The sequence below is a fragment of the Pseudophryne corroboree genome, chromosome 1, assembly GCF_028390025.1.
Source record: "Pseudophryne corroboree isolate aPseCor3 chromosome 1, aPseCor3.hap2, whole genome shotgun sequence".
In the NCBI taxonomy this organism is placed as follows: domain Eukaryota; kingdom Metazoa; phylum Chordata; class Amphibia; order Anura; family Myobatrachidae; genus Pseudophryne; species Pseudophryne corroboree.
Genome location: NC_086444.1, coordinates 284,147,216 through 284,171,653, shown reverse-complemented (window position 1 = coordinate 284,171,653; position 24,438 = coordinate 284,147,216). Strand labels below are relative to the sequence as shown.

Below are 24,438 nucleotides of genomic sequence, written 5' to 3'. Positions count from 1 at the left end.
AAGTGGAGTGGGCCAGGGAAGCTGATGGGGCCTGGGAAGATGAGGGGGACTGGGAAGCTGAGGGGGACTGGGAAGCTGAAGGGGAGTGAGAAGGGGAGGGGGAGTGAGAAGGGGAGGGGGAGTGAGAAGGGGAAGGGGGTGGGGAGTTTTGCCGTTGTTGTTGTCCTAGAATGATAATATTGTTCAAATTGTTCAAACATGATAAATTACATAGTAATCAATTTGTTTTATCAATGTTCTGTTCATTGTTAAATTATTTGTTTTGTTCCAAAGAAAAGCAAACATGTTAAGATCCTCTTCATGTTGGCCACAGCAAACAAAATGAGTCTAAAATTTAACTTTGAAGCTCATTCCTTAATCTAGCCAATTGAGTCATAGTGATTGGTCTCAGCAACATCACCAGATTACTATTCAAGGCACCTTATTATATAGCCTGCACTGATCAAGTATTGTGGATTAATTTCCTGCCTGCTTCTTATTTTTTGTAAACATGCACTTGTTTGGTGTTACTTTGCTACAGTCAGTACTGTTTTACCTAACCACACACAGTGTCCTAATTTCCATAAAAGGGCATTGCAGGTTGCAATTAGCCTACCACTTACTGTAAAATGTCTGCAAATCCAAGGGGTTTACAGCAGGTATTTAGTAGGCAATTGGCCAAAAGCATGTGCAGTGCAGGGGTGGCAGATATAACATGTCCCGAGAGAGTGTTTTTTTTTTTTATAATTTAAAATTATGGCCAGGGTAAATACATGCAGCTTTATTTTAGCCTTGCAAATTTTTGCACCTGATTTAACACACCCCACCCAAAACTTACTCTCTCTGCACATGTTACATATGCTTCCCCTGCAGTGCTCATTGTATTTAACAATTGTTACTTAAATTACGGAAGGCCAAAATTTGGAAAATAACACATTAGCACAATTTAGTGCAAAAAACTTATGTAAGGTAACTTACTTCGTGTATGCAGCGCACGGATTTGATGGCGGATCTCCGCCAACAAATCTGGAGTCCGCCTACGGAGATCACTCCACCTCCTTTCGAGCTGGATGATTGTCCGCCTGCTGCGGACTCGCGTCCGCAGCAGGCGGCGGACCTCCGCGTAGGCCTCGCGCTTCACCCGATTGGGGATGAAGCGCCCAACGCGGCCTACGCGGCGGTCCATCACCGCAACCAGCACGCGGAGCTCCCGCCTGGTGAACGGTGCTGCACGCATCATGGCAATGGCGTTTTCCTTATTTGGGCATATATTTATAGTGTCTGTTAGCATGTGATTGGTCAAAAATCTATGTTGTCATTTCTATTAACTTTATTGATCTTTGCAATGCTGTGAAAAGCAGAGTGTTATTTGGCACGAGCGTAAAAACGCAATAGCAGAAGCGAAAATGTTTGGTACACAAATTTAAGCAAACAAAACACACACAGAGACACAGACTTTAGTTACAAATACTAAACATATCTGTGTACTCACCACAGTTCGTGTGATCATTCAGCTGGACAGTCACAAAGTGTGAAACATTGAGTATCATTTGTTTGTGTGTTTGGTTACATAATCAGGATTTGATGATATAAAACAAATAAGGACACTATTTAGCAACATTACAGTATTTAAATTTCAAAATAAACATTGTAAGCTTAACGTGTTTTTGTATTTTGAACCAAAAACAATTACACATTCCAACACCACAAAATCCGTACCCAATCACTTTACAAGATCATACAAATTGAAATCATGGTTTATAAAACAGAAGCATACTGTGTTGTATTATTTGGGCAAATATAAAATATATAAACACTATACCTGAAATATTCTGCTACAATTCTTGCCCTCACTTGGCTCCCCCTCCGTGTCACACTCCCCCCACCGAAGCGTGGCACAACCCCTGGCTCCTCATCAGGCAATTCCTCTGCCTGAGGAAGCTCTACACTACTCCTTACCGCGATATTATGGAGTATTGCGCACAGGACCACTATTTTACTTGCCATCTCCGGCGAATACATGATGTCGCCACCAGTGCGGTGGAGAACACGAAACCGCCCTTTCAGGACACCAATTGTGCGCTCCACCAGCTGCCTAGTGGCAGTAAGCGCGGAGTTAAATGCCATCTGTGGTCCTGGCCTGGGATTACGGTAAGGAGTCATGAGCCAGGGGGTGCAAGGATATCCACGGTCTCCTGTTGGAATAAAAGCAAAAATTTAGATCTTAAAATTTTAAATTTTTTTTTTTTTTTAATCAAAAATATTTGAGCAACAACTCACCCAATAACCACATGTCTGGTCGTTGACTTGATCTTAATCTCTGCCATATCCCTGATTGTCTAATGACATACGCATCATGGGAACTTCCAGTAAACTTTGCGTTCAGGGAAAGGATCTGGAGGGATGGCCCACAAACAACCATTACATTCAGAGAATGAAACAGTTTCCTGTTTCTATAAATTTCTTCATTATGTTTTGGTGGCTGAATAGCTACATGTGTGCCATCCACAACCCCAATAACATGTGGGAAGCGACTACCACCTTCCGCAAATTGCCGCTTCACCACATCTAGGGCACCAACATCCAAAGGCATAGCAATAAATTGCTTAACACGCTTGAGGAAAGCCTGGCAGACACGTCGCAGGACCTTACTGAACTGGCCCTGCGACATGCCAACCAGGTCTCCAACCACATGCTGGAATGATCCTGTGGCCAAAAAATGTAACACTGCAAGGAATTGTGTCAATGGTGGTATTGCTGTAGGATACCGAATTTCAGACTCCAGATCACTCTCTATTATGGAGAGAGTGTCTAGGATTAGATGTGGTGGCAGCCGGTATCTACGCACCACCACATCATCTGGCATCCCAAAAAGTCTGACACGGGTTCTGAAAATTGGTGGCCTAGCACGCCTCCGTTGCCTTGGTTGATGAGGAGCCGGCTGTGGTTGTGGGGCTGGCGGTTGGGGTGGGAGTGCTGGCGTGGGTTGGGGAGGTAGGGCTTCTGCCGCAATATGTATTGACATCACACACTTTTTGGAGAGAATGTTAAGAAATGTAAAAAACAAATAATTCAAAGTTTTCCAAAATTTTACACAATAACTGTTTTTACAATTGTGGTGTCAACTTACTGCAGGAGCGTACATTTTTTCTGTGTTGAATTCATGTCCAAAATGCAAAAATAAAAAGCAAATAAAACTAAATTTAATATTTGGATATAAAAAACATATATTAATGCAAAAAAACTTTATTAAAAAAAAAAAACCAAAATAATAAGAAATTTAGTACCTAGTCCAGGAAAGACAAACACTACTTTGCAGATCAATCCTGGAAAACCCAAACACTTTGTTTAGCAAACTTAAAAAAAAAAAAAAAAAAAACTTTTAACAAACACAAACAAGCACCAACACAGGCCAAGGACACTTACCTGCTCCTAAAGAAATAAAGTCTTGTTTTTGTGGACCACACCCAAAAATGAATACAAAATTGGTTTTTCTCAACAAAAAATAAACTCCTACAAGAGAACACAAATGACAGTCAAAAACAGCATACAGACACTTCCAACAAACAAGCTCCAACACAGGCCAACGACACTTACCTGCTCCTAAAGAAATAAAGTCTTGTTTTTGTGGACCACACCCAAAAATGAATACAAAATTGGTTTTTCTCAACAAAAAATAAACTCCTACAAGAGAACACAAATGACAGTCAAAAACAGCATACAGACACTTCCAACAAACAAGCTCCAACACAGGCCAACGACACTTACCTGCTCCTAAAGAAATAAAGTCTTGTTTTTGTGGACCACACCCAAAATCGAAAAAAAATTTGCTTTTTCTCACCAAAAAGTAAACTCCTACAAGAGAACACTAATGACAGTCAAAACAAAGAAGCACGGGAATATTTTCACAAATGGACTTGCAAAATATATATGTGTTATAAAAATTAAAATATTAAAATGTATTAAAAAAACTTGCCAACACAAAAAAAAACAAAAAAAAACAGAATACTCACAAACGAAAATACCCACAAAAAATGCCACTGTCTATATTCAAAACGCAAAGAAAAGGACAAAGGTATGCTTGACAATTACTCACTCTGCCAATTCCACTATCACCTTCCCGCACAAGCCAACAACTCAAACGCCAAACTACCAACACTTACAGCATGCACAGTAGGCCCTTAAATAAGCAGTGCAATCATTCAACAGAATAACAGTGTACACCTGTGTGAATTAACGAGTCGCACGTAGGTATATAAGCGCACACACCTCGGCGTACACACGTCATCACAAACATGGCTTCTCGTGAGCAAATCGCAGCAGAGATAGACCGCATTGCAGAGCAGCAGATGGCATTGCAGAAACAACGGCTAGAGTGTCAAAGGCGCTTGTTAGAATACGCCTCTGCGGAGGTTAATGCAGGACCTAGTACTCTGCAAATTTCTGCTTCTGAACCTCAACAATTGAGTGTGGATACCCTGCCACACACACATAGTGAGCAAACTGAGGGAGAATTGACTTTAGCCACACAAACACAGCAGACAGAAGCTGCTAGTGAGGAGGAAGATGGAGATGACCAACCTGAAGAAACCTCACAGGCTACCTCCAGACGGAAAAAAAGACAGCCTGCATTCACTAAGAGGGAGTTGCGTGTCTTGGTCACGCAGGCCATGTCCAAAATACATAGGGGCCCCAAAAACATGGGGGCTGCTTCCAAAGAACGCATCTGGAGAGACATCACAAAATCTGTGAATGAAGTTGGCTCTGTCATCAGAACATCACAGGAAGTGAGACGACGGTAAGTGCATCTTGACAATCCTTTTTCTGTGCTAAGTTGCATAAAAAATGTAGTTACATGTCATGTTATGTCTAGCAAACACAAGCAGAACATGTGTGCTATATATTTACTTTGAACAATAAGAAGACTCAACTTTTTCCCTCTTTCACAATATTTATGTAGGTGGGCCGACTTCAAATCCCGCCTGAAGGCAAAGAGGGCTGCGGAGTGGAATGCCTCAAGGGCAACAGGGGGGGGACCACCTGTCGCTGTGGAGTTTACTGACTTGGAGGAGATGGCGATGGCCTGTGTGAGTTATGAGGAGGGCCAAGGGGTGTCTCATATGGACACGGACCTGCCTGAGATTCTGACGGGACATGACTTGGAAGGTAAGTTTACACATGTATTTGTCTGAAATTTGAACTGTATTAATAATCTTAAACTAATTTTGACTCCAACTTTTCTCCCACACATTCTTCTATTTGCTTGCCACAAAACACAGCACAGGGGGGTGAACAGTTTGAGTCACAGGCCGGTTATGTGGTTGAGGCTGAGGTGGAGGGACCTAGTGGGTCTGTCAGTGTGGGCCAACAAAACCCACCTATGCAGGTTCCTACTGGCCCCCCCACCCAACCCTCTGCTATCCCGGAGATCCTGCTTGAAATTGCTAGGTATGGTGAGAGCCTAAACACATTTCAAGACGGGGTCATCCGGGAGGTAAGCCAGATAACTGTCCGGCTCACTGAGATCCGAACCTGTGTTGAGCAAGGTGTTGCTCAACTCTGCCAAAGTCTGGCAGAGATCAGGCAGGCCCAAGAACAACTGGCCTCCTCAAACCAAAGCCTTGCAACTAACATCTTGCAAGGGCTCCAGGCCATCGCTGTCTCCCTTGCCCACAGTGGCAGAGAGCCAACCACATCGGCTCCCTCCCCTGCCCCTGCCCAGGAAGAACAGGACACTGGGCAGGCCCAACGAAGGTCACTCCGCAGACCAAGCAAAGAAGATCAGCCTCAGGCGGGGCGAAAAAGAAGAAAGTGATGTCTCTCCAGATGGGCAGCACCCATGTTTTTGTAGTTGCCTCTATGTTATTTTGGACTTGGCTTGTGTGGCCAGAATGGATCACTCCCTCTTAGTGAAATGACTTTTTTCTGTTTGGAGGAATTGTAGCCTGTGAGTTTCTTTTAAAAAAACAACAGAGCCATCTTCCTCTCACTAGTGTGCTGTGTATTGTTGTGTTTGTGTGGTGGATACTAATTATTTCTCAGTTTGTGTCAAATTTTTGTGTGGCAGGGTGTGAAATATGTTGAATTTATGAATTTATAAGATACTTTTGTCAGAAGCAGAAATTTGCAGAGTACTGAGTTCTGCTATATAATTTTTGTCAGTGCCATCTGCTTGGTGCTTGGTCTATCTCTGCCTGTGAGACTCATGTGGAGCCATGTTTAAATGTTGGATAATATTATTACTGTAATAAAAATAAAAAATAAAAATGTGTGCAATTTCTTGAAGGTAATGCATTAGCAAAATCTTAGTTACCAAAAGATTAGGTCAACATATAGACACTTGGTGACCAATCTGCTAATTCTCCTTAAAATTAAACAAAAATGTTAAAAAAGGTATGTTTTGCACAACACTTTAATGTCCATATTAATAAAACAGACACGACAACTTGATAAAATATCTTTGGACAACATGACATCATTGAAAACATTGACAGATGTTAAAAACATATATTATTGTGACTTTTAAAAATAAAACATAGTGTATGCGGCATTATGTGGGTGTTGGTTAATTAATCAGAATGTTGCAGAATTATATAACTTTAAATAAAAATGTAACTTGTTTGTATTTAGTAGTCTAACACACATTAAAACATTTCGTCACAATGCTTACACACCAAGTTAAACACAAATAACAACCTTATTTCACAGTGTGTGAGATTAATATGTGAGTAGAATAAACATGTAATGTGTGTTCAGTCAATTGCTGGTTGGTAACTTTCATGTGCTCAGTAATTAACAAGTAATTGAACATCAGATGAATGTGCTCTCCAATTAACTGCTAATTACTGCATACACACTTGTACCAGTACTTCGCAAATGTAGAGTAACTGCAGACCTACTCTGCTGCTGCGTGAATGTTGCTACGGTTTCCTATGTTAGTTTTAACAGCGACAAAGTTTATTTGCGAAAAACACGCCCATTGCAAGTTGCATACTCCCACACAGTACGCCCACTTTCACGCCCATGTCGGAGCATTGCGAAGTCTCGCCTCCGCCACGCCCACGCCACTCCTCGTTTTCGTTTGGCAGTTACGGCTTTTTTTTCCCAAAGTAATTTTGCACAGTTGTCGTACGTATGTCTTCGCGCATGCGTAATCACGCATTTGCGCATGCGCAGATACTTACATTTCGGACATTTGCGATGCGATGACTCTTAGCGATCAACTCGGAATGAGGGCCCTAGTTCTGCCGCTTACACAGTAAGGAAAATGGTCTTACTCTATAATTGCTTTTAGATCATTTTCTCCTTTATAAAAATTTTAAAGTGAGCTGAGGTGAAAATGACAAAAGAGGGTCCAGTCACATCTTTAAATAATAATAATAATAATAATAATAATAATAATAAAAACTATATCTGACCAAAAAAAAAAAAAAAAGTATAATAATTCTCCAACACTCCGAAGATGGTAAGCTCATTATGGGGGTAATTCTGAGTTGATCGCAGCAGGATTTTTGATAGCAGTTGGGCAAAACCATGTGCACTGCAGGGGAGGCAGATATAACATGTGCAGAAAGAGTTAGATTTGGGTGGGTTATATTGTTTCTGTGCAGGGTAAATACTGGCTGCTTTATTTTTACACTGCAAATTAGATTGCAGATTGAACACACCACACCCAAATCTAACTCTCTCTGCACATGTTATATCTGCCTCCCCTGCAGTGCACATGGTTTTGCCCAGTTGCTATCAAAAATCCTGCTGCGATCAACTTGGAATTACCCCCATTGTGAATTGCATAAAATATTTATATAAATCCCACATAATCACTGTTACACACTGGTTCTCACTGAGCGGAGGTTGAGACAAGAGGGGTGTCATTCGGCTCCCCAGCTGATGAATGTATGTAACAGGTAGCAGTGCAGGATCACTGGAAGTGTTGCGGATCTCTGATAATCTCAGGTCTCTGAGGAGTTAAGTGAAAAACTACTGTCTCCCACTGTGATGCTCTAAGACATTGACAAGATGGCGCCGCACCATCCCAGTGGTCAGCATACTGCTGCCGGGATCCCGGCCACCAGAATGCCGGCAAGGGGCCGAGGGCTATTCCCACTTGTGGGTGTCCATGACACCCATTGAGTGGGAATAGAACATGTGGCGAGCGCAGCAAGCCACCAAGCCCGCAATGTGGAGAACGCTGCGAGCCCGCAAGGAGCTTCGTTTTGCTTGCCCTCCTGCTGGCATTCTGGCAGCCAGAGATCCCGACATTGGTATGCTGACCACCAGGATCCCGGCTGCCGGTCAACCATACCCAACGCACCTGAATGACTACTTGTGCCTGGTGTAGGATTTTTAAATATGTGTACTTTACTGTATACAAGCATTTAAAACCTTATAGGAACTGAGATTTAAGGTGTATTACATGTAGTTAAAAAAAAAAAAAAGTTTATTTTATGGCAGTAGATTCCAAACTGGGGGCCGTGACACCCTGGGGTGCCTCGGGAAATAGGGGGGAGAGGTTATGGGGACCTTGCAGTAGTGCCATAGTTTGGTGGTCCAGGACCAATTCAAATTATTTATACTTAATTAAATTGGTAAAACCAGTCCCTCACCACATAACTGAACCTAAGGATGACATATTATAAACACAATTGACTTCATTTTATATTTTTTTCTGAATTTCTCAATAAGAAACTTTTGCCTAGGGGTGCCGTGAAACTAATTCTGATACTCTAGTGCAGGGGCATCACACCAGCGGCCCGCGGGCCGCATGCCTCCCCTACCGCATCCTTTTGCGGCCCACGGGCAGGGGTCCTTTAGCGACCCGACCACCTTGCTTGCAGCAAGGGCAGGGGAGTGCAGCGCGTGCTTATCCTGCTCCTCAGTCCGGCCTCCAGCGGAGGTGCGGGTATCTTAAATCAGGCACCAGTTCTGAGCCAATCAGAGAACGTGGACCGTCAGCCAATCAGGAGCTGTGCCAGAGTCCTTGCTTTGTATGTGCGAATCCAATGGTACCATAAGTGCGGTATATACTTGCACATCTTTGCGGGGAGAGAACTTCTCCCCTAAGTGAATTCAGCCCTATGAATAGAGGTTGTGTGATCCTGTGCAGAAGTCACAGAAAGGGTTAATCTCTGCAGTTTGTCACACAAATTACATCATTGCATTTTTTCCTGAAGTGGAGCTGGGAGCTGTAACCCACAGACCAGTTGCAATAATTATGCTGGGTACACACTAGACCAGTGGTTCTCAAACTGTACCCTGTGGTGCCTCAGGACACTTGCAGGGGTGCCTTGGATTGGTGGTCCAGGACCAATTCAAAATATTTATAGTTAGTGTTAGGCAAAACCAGTGCTGGTGGCTGGAAATCATAACATATGTGCACAAACAGAAGCAAATCCTGTCCCCTACCACAGGGCCAGTGCTAGGGTGTTTGGCGCCTCACTGCAAATATAAATTTGCGCCCTCTCTCCAATACTTAATAAAGGGACAGCGCGCGCCTTCAAAAAGTAGGTGTGGTATCACAAGGAAGGGGCATGGCCACACAACAGCAACCCAATTCAAAGTATGTCACACAGCAGCCCAATCTTATTGTCATTACACCGCATGTAGTAATAATAATAATGCCCACAGTAGAAGTGCCCTTTATACACTTGCCCACCATATCAGTACCGCTTATACACATAATAATGCCAACAGTAGCAGTGCCGCTTATATACATGCCGACGGTAGCAGTGTCACTTATACACATACCACGGTAGCAGTGTCGCTTATATACATGCTCACAGTATCAGTGCAGCTTACACACATGCTCACTGTAGCAGTGCCACTTATACACATGCCCACGGTAGCAGTGCCACTTATACACATACGCACGGTTATCTGTGCCGCTTATATACATGCCCACGGTAGCAGTGCCACTTATACACATGCCCACGGTAGCTGTGCCACTTATACACATACCCACAGTATCTGTGCCGATTATGTACATGCCCACATTAGCAGTGCCACTTATACACATGCCCGCGGTAGCAGTGCCACTTATACACATACCCACGGTATCTGTGCCACTTATATGCATGCCCATGGTAGCAGTGCCACTTATACACATGCCCACGGCAGCAGTACCACTTATGCACATACCCACGGTATCTGTGCCGCTTATATACATGCCCACGGTAGCAGTGCCACTTATACACATACCCACAGTAGCAGTGCCACTTATATACATGCCCACGGTAGCAGTGCCGCTTAAAAAAATATGCAGACCAAATTGTAAGCACATACTTGCAACAGAAGGATTCATAATTTTTTTTTGTAGAGAACAAGGTTTTCAAGGAGTTAAACTCACTGTTGTTTTGGGCTGCCCTGAACACAGACAAGTGCATCAGCATGTAGAGGGGGAAGGGCTCAAAAACCTGAGTGCAGAGAGAACTGTTCCTTGCTTAAATCACCAGCAGCAGAAACTGAAACTAGACAGCCCCTGCGGACAGGAGTTTCAGACTGTTATGTAACCCCTGCTGCCACTGCGTGCTCTACTCTACTGGGAGGGAGGATCGGAGATCAGTGGGTGGTCTGGACTGGAGCTTCATTCTGCCGGCGCCGCTGAAGCGCTACCTGTCACAGAGTCTGACAGGTGCAGCGGAGCCAGCAGCAGCGCACAGCCCAGCGCCTCCCTGCTTTGCAGATTCTGCTGAGCGGGTAGCGCCGGCTTTGCCCTACCATATAACTGAAACTAAGGATGACAGAGAGTGAGAGAGAGAGAAATATACTATTTTTTTTAAAGCTCCCCTCTGCCTAGTTAAGGGGGGTTGAGGGGGTCGCAGAGATATCAGTGTACTGGGCCCCAAGATTTCTGTTTCTGGCCCTGCGCCTGAGCCACATCTGAGAAAGCCAGAAGAGCCCAACAATGCCCGGGCCCAAAATTAGAACTGGCTCTGCAACCACTAAACCCACCAGTATTGATCATTCCAAGGCCTCGGTAGTGGCAAAACACTGACGGGCCTGGCTCTGCTTCTATGACGGCACACCTGGAGACTGCTCCACGGCACAGTGGTTAAAAAAATAGGATTTTAATACCTACTGGTAAATCCTTTTCTCTTAGTCCGTAGAGGATGCTGGGGACTCTGTAAGGACCATGGGGTATAGACGGGATCCGAAGGAGACATGGGCACACTATAAGACTTTGAATGGGTGTGAACTGGCTCTTCCCTTTATGCCCCTCCTCCAGACCTCAGTTAGAAAACTGTGCCCATGGAGACGGACATTTCGAGGAAAGAATTTATTGTTTAAACACGGTGAGTGTCATACCAGCTCACACCTTGAACATACCGCAGAACGTGGTATTCAATAGAACACCAGACAAGGGAATGAAAAATTACACAGTCACATGCTGAAATAATATGTAACACAACCTGTGTGTCAATCCAACCAATAAGAAGATACCTCATGCCATGGCATGAACAACATCAGCAACAGCCTGTCAGAAAAGCAACACCAGAAGAGTGTAACCATAACCAATAACTGCAGACACAGTACGCACTGGGACGGGCGCCCAGCATCCTCTACGGACTAAGAGAAAAGGATTTACCGGTAGGTATTAAAATCCTATTTTCTCATACGTCCTAGAGGATGCTGGGGACTCCGTAAGGACCATGGGGTTTATACCAAAGCTCCAGACCGGGCGGGAGAGTGCGGACGACTCTGCAGCACTGATTGAGCAAACAGGAGGTTCCCATCAGCCAGGGTATCAAACTTGTGGAGCTTAGCAAAGGTGTTTGAACCCGACCAAGTAACCGCTCGGCAAAGTTAGACCGCCGAGACCCTTCGGGCATCCGCCCAAGAAGAGCCCATCTTCCTAGTAGAATGGGTCTCCACCGACTTCGGTAACGGCAATCCAGCCGTAGAACGAGCACACCAAATCGTATCACAGATCCAGCGTGTAACAGACTGCATAGACGCAGGCGCCCCAATCACGCTGGGAGCATACCGGACAAAAAGGGCCTCTGTTTCCCCAAACTGAGCCAAATTGGCGACATAAATATTCAAAACCCTATGCATCGAGAGACCTCGAATCAGCCAATGCTGAGGTTACCACAGGCATCAAAATAGGCTGGTTTCTGCGAAACACAGAAAACCCCTTTTGGCAGAACTATTATCCGAGTTCTCAATTCCGCTCTATCCACATGGAAGATCAAACAGGACTCTTGTGAGACAAAGTCGCTACTTCCGACACCCGCCTTGTGGACGCCAAAGCCAAAAGCATGACCACTCTCCAAGAGAGAAATTGTAACACTACCTTTCATAAAGGTTCCAATCAGTGTGACACAAGAAAACTCAACACCACGTCAAGGTCCCACGGTGCCAATGAGGGCACAAATGGAGGTTGGATGTGCAGTACTCCTTTCACGAAAATCCGAACCACTGGAAAGGTGGCCAATTATTTTCTTGAAAGAAAATTTATAAGGCCAAAAACGCACTGAAATGGAGCCTAACTATAGGCCCGCATCCACACCTGCTTGCAAAGAATGGAGAAGAACGACCCAGTTGAAAGTCTTTCGTAGGAGCCTTCGTGGATTCACACCAAGACACATATTTTCGCCAAATACTGTGGCAAGGCTTTGCCGTTACTTCTTTTCTAGCCTGAAGAAGTGTGGAAATGACTTCACTGGGAATACCCTTTCGGGCTAGGATATGGCATTCAACCGCCACGCCATCAAACGCAGCTGCGGTAAGTCTTGATACACGTCGGGATCTTGCTGTAACAGTTCCTCATGTAGAGGAAGAGGCCAGGGATCTTCTACGAGTAAATTTGAAGAACTGGATACCAAGTCCTCCTTGGCTAGACCGGAACAATGAGGATCGCCTGAACCTTTGTTCTTCTTACGTTTATCACCTTCAGAAAGAGCGAAAGCGGAGGGGACACACAGACCGACTGAAAACACCAAAGGTGTCACGAAGGCGTCCAGCGCTATAGCTTGAGTGTCGCTTGACCTGGGACAATATACCTGAGGTCTCTTGTTGAGGCGAGACACCAACATGTCCAATTGAGGCACTTCTCAAAGACTTGTCACTTCTGTGAAAATTTCTCGATGACGAGTGTATATCTCCCGGATGGAGATCGCGTCTGCAGAGGAAATCTATTTCTCTGTCGTTTACATCCGGAACGAAGACCGCTAATATATCGTTTACCTGTCTTTCCACCCAGCGGAAAACTTTTGCGGCTTCTGCCATTGCCGCTTTGCTCCTTGTTCCGCCCTAGCGGCTTACTTATGCCACTGCTGTCAAGTTGTCCGACAGACATAACATGGGCAGATCACAAATAATATGTTCTTTGAAAATAGCTTTAAATTCAAGAAAACTTATTGCAGACAAGCTTTCCCGCTTGACCCTTTTCCTCTGGAAATACTTCCCTTGGAAATACTGCTCCTCAGCCTCGGAGATCTTCATGCATGGACACCAGAAACTAATCCTGGATCCCAAACCTTCGTCCCTCTAGGAGGTGAGACTGTGCAGACACAACAGGAGCGATATCCTGGCCATTAGGATTATATTCCGGTGCATGTGCAGGTGAGACCCGGACCACATTTCCAACTGGTCCCATGAAAACCACTCTGGCATTTTACCTACTCACCGAAAAGGCCTCTTAGGCCGCACCCGACTTCTTCATCAACGGAACATATTGATGGATTGTCACTGCAAATCTGATCCGACTCTGGATCCTCAGACCTTTTTCCACAGGAAACCACAGAACCTCAACCGTTCAGTATCTACTATGATACCCACCTCCGACATTCGTTGGGAACAACAGCCATTCCCTGTGTCGAAGAACAGTCAGAGAAAAACAACTATTTGGAGTATTTGTTTCTTGACCTCGCCGTAATCAGGGGAGCGTCTCAGTACAGAATAACAATGGCTCTTACTATTGAAAGAAAACCATCATACTGCCAATACTCCGGAGAGATGGCAAAGACAATCCTGGATATCAACCCAGGTAGGCTGAATGCTGACAAAAACAAAAAAATAAAAACTCATTTAAAACCTTTTTCTACCTTTATGAGCTGGAGCTCCCTGGCCTGAGATATTCCATCCTGTAGTTCAACTTCGTAAGTAGAAGTCTTTGTTTCTGGTGGATGGGGATCTGAACCCAGGACCCCAGCTGTTGTAGTGCAGAGCACTGTACCACTAGGCTACTCTAGTAGCTATATTTTTTTTATTTTTTTTAACAGAGACAGCAGGACAAAGTCCTGAACCTGACGCAACTCTGGTATGGCGTCGCGTACTACCTCCCCTTCCAGAGAGGAATCGGTAAGATCTATTTGAAAAATCAGTGAGGGGAATCATCTGTAAACTCCAGTATGACCCCCTTTGGATTCTATTATTAAGTCCCAGGTCCAGGTCCATTCCCGGACTGATGGAAGAGCCTTAGACGAGTTCCCACCGGTGTGGGCTCCAGCCAGATAGACCCAGCGACATGCGGTGGATGTGGCAGAAACAGAAGACAATATCCTCTTCTGCGAACCTAACAAGGCTGCAGAGCTCTTACCTTCTCACCTTCCACTATCCGCACAGAAAGGGAAAAAAGAACGGTATCGAACCGGTTAAAATGACTGCATCCCACAAAAGAATGCGTCACCAACCACTGTGAGGGAATCTTACACACAAAGGTAGACTTACCAGTGGTATCCGCCGAGAGTGCATCCCCAAACAGCGGTACACTGTCACAGGGAAAAACTCCAGTATCTCTCGGAGTCAGCCTCAGCATTCCCCCGGCTACACCTCCTGTATACGCACGGCAGCCTGCCACAATGTTATAGAGAAGAACCAACATAAGAAACATCCCTCTCTCACTAGGGTAATTCTATCGGATGCCTTTCCGAATACAAGCACTCCCCCATGCGCATGTAATGCAAATAACTTCAAAGCATATAAAGAAAATATCACTTAGCTTCCTGTATACGATCCTTTGTGACAGGGCCCCGTGCCGACCAGGAGTTGACTTTCACAGTATTCTATCCGCGGCGGGAAAAGAATAAACACTCGGAGTCCTCGCGAGGATCTGAGACCAACTCGTCACGGCCGACCTAGAGCTTTATCAACAGAGCGACCAGCACATGAGAATGAATACTTTTACTTCAGCATTCATTAGAAATCGTAATATGAATATACATATTGTAATACACATATACACACATATTCTATAAATATATATATATATATATATATATATATATATATATATATAGTATCCCAATAGAAGACAGCGGCACTCAAGGCTTTACAAAAATGAAAAACTGTATTCAAAAGTGAATAAACAAGCCGACGTTTCGGGGCTTACCCGCCCCTTTGTCAAGGTGTATAACAATCAAAACGTGAAACAACATACCTTATATGAAGAAGAAGCCCGCCAGTGCTCGTGCGTGGGTCGGAGTCGCGGCTTCCCGCTGTACTTCCGATCCCTTTGTGATGACATCACTCCGGCTGCATCTGGTGGTTACCGTGGCAACCCTGACGCTTCTCTGTATGCCGAACGGATCTGTCAACTGTGAACAAAGTGTGATCTCACCAATTAAAGAACCCACCACCACACTACTTGCATCCAGCGCACATCTCATTATATAGCATTTCCACCATTATGACTGTCTGATAGTTGAACAAGTGGTATGCTAAATGTAGATCGTGGTCTATAGGCAATGTGTTTGTTGTACTAGAGGTTGTCAGGCAGTGGTCCCCTATTACGTCAGGTGTGTTAATTAATCCAAAATTATATGCTGTGCATCTAATGGGTATTGTGTCAAAAAGAGTGCCGTGACGTAAATGTGGTGCCCGCTTATATCAATTAGGAGCAGGCCGACAGGTCCTACATGGGATATTCCTGTTAGATGCAGGTGACTATTGTGCGTGTGACTAAATGAAAAGTAACCTTTGTGTCTTCTCAAATATGTGACTACAGTATGTGTTGTGCGACTCAAATCATGTGTCTCTGCTAGCAAATGCTCGCTGATGTGGGTGACCTATTAAGTGGACAATTATCGCCCCATGTGGTCCGTGCATGATCTCCATGAGGCTGTAGTACTGAGGAGCCAATGTATGGATCATATATCGTGGCAAGTCTAGAATAGTGTTGCAAACCAGGTGTGTTCCTGTAGTACACAGTAGTTAGTGGAATAATGAGAGGTGCGCTGACGAGGGAAACAGGTAACACTAAGTCGCTATATAAGGTTGCCTACATCATGTATCACATGGTATTAACCCAATAGGTACATGGTTGGGGCAACCCGCTGCAATATATTGTCAAACCCTGTTGGGGTTTATGAGACAAATCAGGTTTAAACATTGGTGATCCGTCCCATCTTCATTCATCTCCAGGTTTGGGGTCAAAGTGCTAGTTATGCTACATGGAAAGTGTTTTTTTAAATTTTGTAATACTATAAGAAGACATTCCATGAAAATTTCTCATTAAGTCCTCCCGGGCTGACCGTGCCCAACTCGTGGATCCACTTGGATTCTATTTGTAACAGCTTACGGTCGCGGTCACCCCCCCTGTGGTTTCTAGGAACATGATCGATGATTTGATGCTTTAAGTCAGTGAGAGAATGTCCTGCTGTTGCATAGTGGCGTGCCACCGGCTGGTCTGAGGCTTTGCCCGTTAGAGCTTGCTTAATCGCTGTCCTGTGGAGGGCCATTCTCTCCCGCATTGTTCTTATTGATTTCCCCACATAGATCAAGCCGCAGGGACATGTGAGAAGATATACTATGTGAGTTGTTGTGCATGACAGCACATACCTGATGTTGTATCTTCTTTCACTGTGGGGATGTTTGAATGAAGTCCCTACTATCATACTGCTGCATGTTGTGCATCCAAGGCACTTGTAGCACCCTGGTGCTTTGGTCAGAAATGAAGTCCCTTTCTTTTTCACCTCATCTTGGAACCCTATAACGTCGGTGTGTACAATAGTGTCCTTGATATTCCTACCCCTGGAGAAACACTTCTTCCTTTTCAACGGCAAATACTATCGCCAAAAAACGGGGTGCGCGATGGGGAGCAATGTCTCCCCGTCATTCGCAAACATCTTCATGTTCCAGGAAGAGCAGGCAGTCTTCTTTGACAACCAGGAAGTGGCACAACATATTCTGATGTTTACCAGATACATTGACGACCTGTTCCTCCTGTGGACTGGGGGACGTGAAGCCTTTGAATGTTTAATGTCGAATACCAACAACCGACAATCAACCATCAAGTATACACATCAAACCAGTGGTGACACCCTCAACTACCTGGATGTCAAAGTGACCTTATCAGAAGGGAGGTTGTCTACGAGTTTGTATACCAAACCGACAGACAAAAACGTATTATTACGTGCTAACAGTCACCATCCCAAGCCTCTCAAGGATGGTCTACCAAGATCCCAAATGATCAGGGCTTCCAGAATAATCAGCGACCGCTCTTCACTGGACCAAGAATTGAATGTGATGGTGAGGAAGTTCGAACAGAGGGGATATGACCCACACAAATTACAACAACAGAAGGCAGAAGTACTGCTGATCCCTAGGGACAATCTGTTGAAACCTACCCCTAAATCCACCGAAGCAGTGATCCCATTCGTCAACACCTTTAATACGGCCAGCCCAGTTATCCAAAGAGCCACTAGGGCACTGTGGCCAATCATTGCAACAGATAAGGCACTCCCTTTAATGAGAAATATGAGACCTATGATGTGTTTCTCCAGGGGTAGGAATATCAAGGACACTATTGTACACACCGACGTTATAGGGTTCCAAGATGAGGTGAAAAAGAAAGGGACTTCATTTCTGACCAAAGCACCAGGGTGCTACAAGTGCCTTGGATGCACAACATGCAGCAGTATGATAGTAGGGACTTCATTCAAACATCCCCACAGTGAAAGAAGATACAACATCAGGTATGTGCTGTCATGCACAACAACTCACATAGTATATCTTCTCACATGTCCCTGCGGCTTGATCTATGTGGGGAAATCAATAAGAACAATGCGGGAGAGAATGGCCCTCCACAGGACAGCGATTAAGCAAGCTCTAACGGGCAAAGCCTCAGACCAGCCGGTGGCACGCCACTATGCAACAGCAGGACATTCTCTCACTGACTTAAAGCATCAAATCATCGATCATGTTCCTAGAAACCCCAGGGGGGGTGACCGCGACCGTAAGCTGTTACAAATAGAATCCAAGTGGATCCACGAGTTGGGCACGGTCAGCCCGGGAGGACTTAATGAGAAATTTTCATGGAATGTCTTCTTATAGTATTACAAAATTTAAAAAAACACTTTCCATGTAGCATAACTAGCACCTTGACCCCAAACCTGGAGATGAATGAAGATGGGACGGATCACCAATGTTTAAACCTGATTTGTCTCATAAACCCCAACAGGGTTTGACAATATATTGCAGCGGGTTGCCCCAACCATGTACCTATTGGGTTAATACCATGTGATACATGATGTAGGCAACCTTATATAGCGACTTAGTGTTACCTGTTTCCCTCGTCAGCGCACCTCTCATTATTCCACTAACTACTGTGTACTACAGGAACACACCTGGTTTGCAACACTATTCTAGACTTGCCACGATATATGATCCATACATTGGCTCCTCAGTACTACAGCCTCATGGAGATCATGCACGGACCACATGGGGCGATAATTGTCCACTTAATAGGTCACCCACATCAGCGAGCATTTGCTAGCAGAGACACATGATTTGAGTCGCACAACACATACTGTAGTCACATATTTGAGAAGACACAAAGGTTACTTTTCATTTAGTCACACGCACAATAGTCACCTGCATCTAACAGGAATATCCCATGTAGGACCTGCCGGCCTGCTCCTAATTGATATAAGCGGGCACCACATTTACGTCACGGCACACTTTTTGACACAATACCCATTAGATGCACAGCATATAATTTTGGATTAATTAACACACCTGACGTAATAGGGGACCACTGCCTGACAACCTCTAGTACAACAAACACATTGCCTATAGACCACGATCTACATTTAGCATACCACTTGTTCAACTATCAGACAGTCATAATGGTGGAAATGCTATATAATGAGATGTGCGCTGGATGCAAGTAGTGTGGTGGTGGGTTCTTTAATTGGTGAGATCACACTTTGTTCACAGTTGACAGATCCGTTCGGCATACAGAGAAGCGTCAGGGTTGCCACGGTAACCACCAGACGCAGCCGGAGTGATGTCATCACAAAGGGATCGGAAGTACAGCGGGAAGCCGCGACTCCGACCCACGCACGAGCACTGGCGGGCTTCTTCTTCATATAAGGTATGTTGTTTCACGTTTTGATTGTTATACACCTTGACAAAGGGGCGGGTAAGCCCCGAAACGTCGGCTTGTTTATTCACTTTTGAATACAGTTTTTCATTTTTGTAAAGCCTTGAGTGCCGCTGTCTTCTATTGGGATACTGCACAATTGCTATCAGGAGGCACCAGGGTCACGTTCAGCCATCAGGAGGAGTGCCGGTCCACACCTGCTATATACCATTTGAGCCAGCCAGGGGGTCCTGCTGCTCAGCCCGGGACAAGGCACCGCCATCACATCTTTACAATTTTTGCCTGTATTAAGATATACCCCTTATTGAGGTGAAGCTTTTCCAGACACCAGCACGTATTATCACTGTACATCACCGCTTTCAGAAGATACTCACACTCTCACCAAGCATGGAATCCACGTCCACTACAGCACACCTAGAGGACATCCCAGGGTGCAGGGGCATGCAATCAGCCCTTGGAGAATCATTTAGTTTTACGGATGATGATGCAGAACGCTTACGCTTTAAGGAGAAATTGGGAGTCACTGAAAGAACGGGTGGTATAGAAGATATCTACCATCAATTACTCAAACTCAAACGCCGTGAATGCGATTACCTACTTCATGGAATCTCGCTGTCTGAATACCACCGGGAGAAATTGATACCCCGGGGGTTTAGAGTGAAAAACGTCCCCACTATTGGCCGCTATAACCCGGAGTTCAGTAGGAAATGGGTGGGCATTCTTAACAAGTGCAGCCTCGACCTCATCTTGTTGGTTGTAGAAGAATCAGCCCGGGAATTAAAAAACACCAGAGAGAAGGTTGCTAAATTGGAGACCGAGCACAAATCTGTGTTACATGCTGAGGCCAATCAAGAGTGGCTTCACAAGCTGCAGAAACAATGCGAGGATTATAGAAAGGACCTCATCAAATTCAAACGTAACAAGCATCAAATCGTCAAAGAGGACTATGACCTCAATAAGGTGTACCGTTGGCTAATGGGTGGCGAAGGGGGCCAGAATACCTCCTATAATCCCAGACAAAAACATAGCTGGAGAAGACGGAGAGAAATGCGGTTTCAAACCACAGGCACCTCTAACAGTGACAGCGAAAATGCCCCACAGGACCCAGAGGACTTTATACATAGTCCATCGGTCCCTTTAGGGACACCAGTGGGGACTCCAAAGGAAAAAGGAAGAAGAGGTGGACGCCCACCCGTAGGGGCAGGCAATGCACGCGAATTAAGAGGGCGCACTGCCAAAAAGAGTCGTTAGTGTATAACCTCTCCGCAAGATCCTTCTCAGAGATCGAACTTAAAGTCCTAGAGAAGGGCCTCTCTTTCGTCCCCACAAACCCTTTTAATGATCTTAAGTGGCAAATAGAACTACATCGCTTCTCACGCAAATTGAGATTACAGGAATTCTTTCAAAAATCCAAATCGGAGGGGGACCTTGAAACCAGCAATCACTCCCCACATGAGAAATTTTGCAACACCAGACACAAGTCTACCTTTGATCCACCCTCTACTAATGCGTCAATACAGTCCTTTACCAGATTAATGAACGACTCAGTACTCAAATATACGGCCGCCTCTGACAATGCACATCAAAACCTGTCAAGGGCAGAATGGGCGGCCCTCAAACAACTTGGATCATACCGAGACGTAGTGTTCCGCCCTGCGGACAAGGGGGGTGGCCTTGTAGTACTGAACCTCATGGACTACATTAAGGAAATTGACAGCCAATTAGCAGCCACGGACACCTATGAGGAATTAACACAGGACCCGTCGGCCGGATATCAAAGGGAACTGTTTCAACTTCTTGATCATGCCAAAGCTAAAGGCCACATTACCACCAAATTATGTGAAGCTCTCAAACAGGACCACCCTTTGGTCCCGATCTTGTTCTCGGTACCCAAGATACACAAAAATGCAAGTGCACCACCGGGCAGGCCGATAATAGCGGCCAGAGATTCCATCTTTCAGCCAATTTCCATCTTTTTAGATGGCATCTTGCAACCTCTCATCTTGAAACATCACAACTTCATCAAAGATACAACCAGCTTCCTAGAGCGGATCAATGAAGTGGGGTCAGTGCCGCCAGACACATTGTTGTGTGTTATTGATGTAAATAGTCTATACACGAGCATCCCCCACGAGGCCGGCTTACGGGCCATGAGAGACTTTCTAATTGTGGAAAAAATGGAAGCCATCAACTTAGATCTCTTTATGGAGCCCCTAACTATGACCCTGGAGAAGAACTTCTTCCTTTTCAACGGCAAATACTATCGCCAAAAAACGGGGTGCGCGATGGGGAGCAATGTCTCCCCGTCATTCGCAAACATCTTCATGTTCCAGGAAGAGCAGGCAGTCTTCTTTGACAACCAGGAAGTGGCACAACATATTCTGATGTTTACCAGATACATTGACGACCTGTTCCTCCTGTGGACTGGGGGACGTGAAGCCTTTGAATGTTTAATGTCGAATACCAACAACCGACAATCAACCATCAAGTATACACATCAAACCAGTGGTGACACCCTCAACTACCTGGATGTCAAAGTGACCTTATCAGAAGGGAGGTTGTCTACGAGTTTGTATACCAAACCGACAGACAAAAACGTATTATTACGTGCTAACAGTCACCATCCCAAGCCTCTCAAGGATGGTCTACCAAGATCCCAAATGATCAGGGCTTCCAGAATAATCAGCGACCGCTCTTCACTGGACCAAGAATTGAATGTGATGGTGAGGAAGTTCGAACAGAGGGGATATGACCCACACAAATTACAACAACAGAAGGCAGAAGTACTGCTGATCCCTAGGGACAATCTGTTGAAACCTACCCCTAAATCCACCGAAGCAGTGATCCCATTCGTCAACACCTTTAATACGGCCAGCCCAGTTATCCAAAGAGCCACTAGGGCACTGTGGCCAATCATTGCAACAGATAAGGCACTCCCTTTAATGAGAAATATGAGACCTATGATGTGTTTCTCCAGGGGTAGGAATATCAAGGACACTATTGTACACACCGACGTTACAGGGCTCCAAGATGAGGTGAAAAAGGAATGGACTTCATTTCTGACCAAAGCACCAGGGTGCTACAAGTGCCTTGGATGCACAACATGCAGCAGTATGATAGTAGGGACTTCATTCAAACATCCCCACAGTGAAAGAAGATACAACATCAGGTATGTGCTATCATGCACAACAACTCACATAGTATATCTTCTCACATGTCCCTGCGGCTTGATCTATGTGGGGAAATCAATAAGAACAATGCGGGAGAGAATGGCCCTCCACAGGACAGCGATTAAGCAAGCTCTAACGGGCAAAGCCTCAGACCAGCCGGTGGCACACCACTATGCTACAGCAGGACATTCTCTCACTGACTTAAAGCATCAAATCATCGATCATGTTCCTAGAAACCCCAGGGGGGGTGACCGCGACCGTAAGCTGTTACAAATAGAATCCAAGTGGATCCACGAGTTGGGCACGGTCAGCCCGGGAGGACTTAATGAGAAATTTTCATGGAATGTCTTCTTATAGTATTACAAAATTTAAAAAAACACTTTCCATGTAGCATAACTAGCACCTTGACCCCAAACCTGGAGATGAATGAAGATGGGACGGATCACCAATGTTTAAACCTGATTTGTCTCATAAACCCCAACAGGGTTTGACAATATATTGCAGCGGGTTGCCCCAACCATGTACCTATTGGGTTAATACCATGTGATACATGATGTAGGCAACCTTATATAGCGACTTAGTGTTACCTGTTTCCCTCGTCAGCGCACCTCTCATTATTCCACTAACTACTGTGTACTACAGGAACACACCTGGTTTGCAACACTATTCTAGACTTGCCACGATATATGATCCATACATTGGCTCCTCAGTACTACAGCCTCATGGAGATCATGCACGGACCACATGGGGCGATAATTGTCCACTTAATAGGTCACCCACATCAGCGAGCATTTGCTAGCAGAGACACATGATTTGAGTCGCACAACACATACTGTAGTCACATATTTGAGAAGACACAAAGGTTACTTTTCATTTAGTCACACGCACAATAGTCACCTGCATCTAACAGGAATATCCCATGTAGGACCTGCCGGCCTGCTCCTAATTGATATAAGCGGGCACCACATTTACGTCACGGCACTCTTTTTGACACAATACCCATTAGATGCACAGCATATAATTTTGGATTAATTAACACACCTGACGTAATAGGGGACCACTGCCCGACAACCTCTAGTACAACAAACACATTGCCTATAGACCACGATCTACATTTAGCATACCACTTGTTCAACTATCAGACAGTCATAATGGTGGAAATGCTATATAATGAGATGTGCGCTGGATGCAAGTAGTGTGGTGGTGGGTTCTTTAATTGGTGAGATCACACTTTGTTCACAGTTGACAGATCCGTTCGGCATACAGAGAAGCGTCAGGGTTGCCACGGTAACCACCAGACGCAGCCGGAGTGATGTCATCACAAAGGGATCGGAAGTACAGCGGGAAGCCGCGACTCCGACCCACGCACGAGCACTGGCGGGCTTCTTCTTCATATAAGGTATGTTGTTTCACGTTTTGATTGTTATACACCTTGACAAAGGGGCGGGTAAGCCCCGAAACGTCGGCTTGTTTATTCACTTTTGAATACAGTTTTTCATTTTTGTAAAGCCTTGAGTGCCGCTGTCTTCTATTGGGATACTGCTCAATTGCTATCAGGAGGCACCAGGGTCACGTTCAGCCATCAGGAGGAGTGCCGGTCCACACCTGCTATATATATGTATATATATATATATATATATAATACATATGAGCAGATTGTCCAGAACCGTCGGGTCCCTAGTGACATTAATGTTCTCTGAATGTGTATGACCATGTACTGAATGCCCAGGTTGTGGATCTAATCAGGAAACCTTATGGTAGACAGAAAAACCTAGTATTCGTCGACAGCAGGGAGTAGTAACCAGGCAAAATAACATTCTTGCGACCCCGAGGGGTCCAAGGGAAGTATACATATAAGTTTAATCTCACTTCCACACAAATACTACCATGTCTGTGTTCGAGCTACAGGTCCATGGAACAGTACCATACATATACATATAAAAATATATATATACAGGTTAGTTA

The 24,438-nt window shown here is 44.9% G+C and overlaps 1 long non-coding RNA gene across 1 annotated transcript in view; it reads right to left on the bottom strand.

The window, feature by feature from the left end:
- Positions 1-3,375: 3,375 nt before the first annotated feature.
- The window catches only part of LOC135064988 (uncharacterized), a 141,297-nt gene continuing 120,234 nt past the window's right edge, over positions 3,376-24,438 (bottom strand). Inside the window, exons 2-3 of the long non-coding RNA XR_010251287.1 lie at positions 3,748-3,834; positions 3,376-3,663 (exon numbers count right to left, since the gene is read on the bottom strand). This is a non-coding gene — a long non-coding RNA (uncharacterized LOC135064988). The remainder of the gene's footprint in view (positions 3,664-3,747; positions 3,835-24,438) is intronic.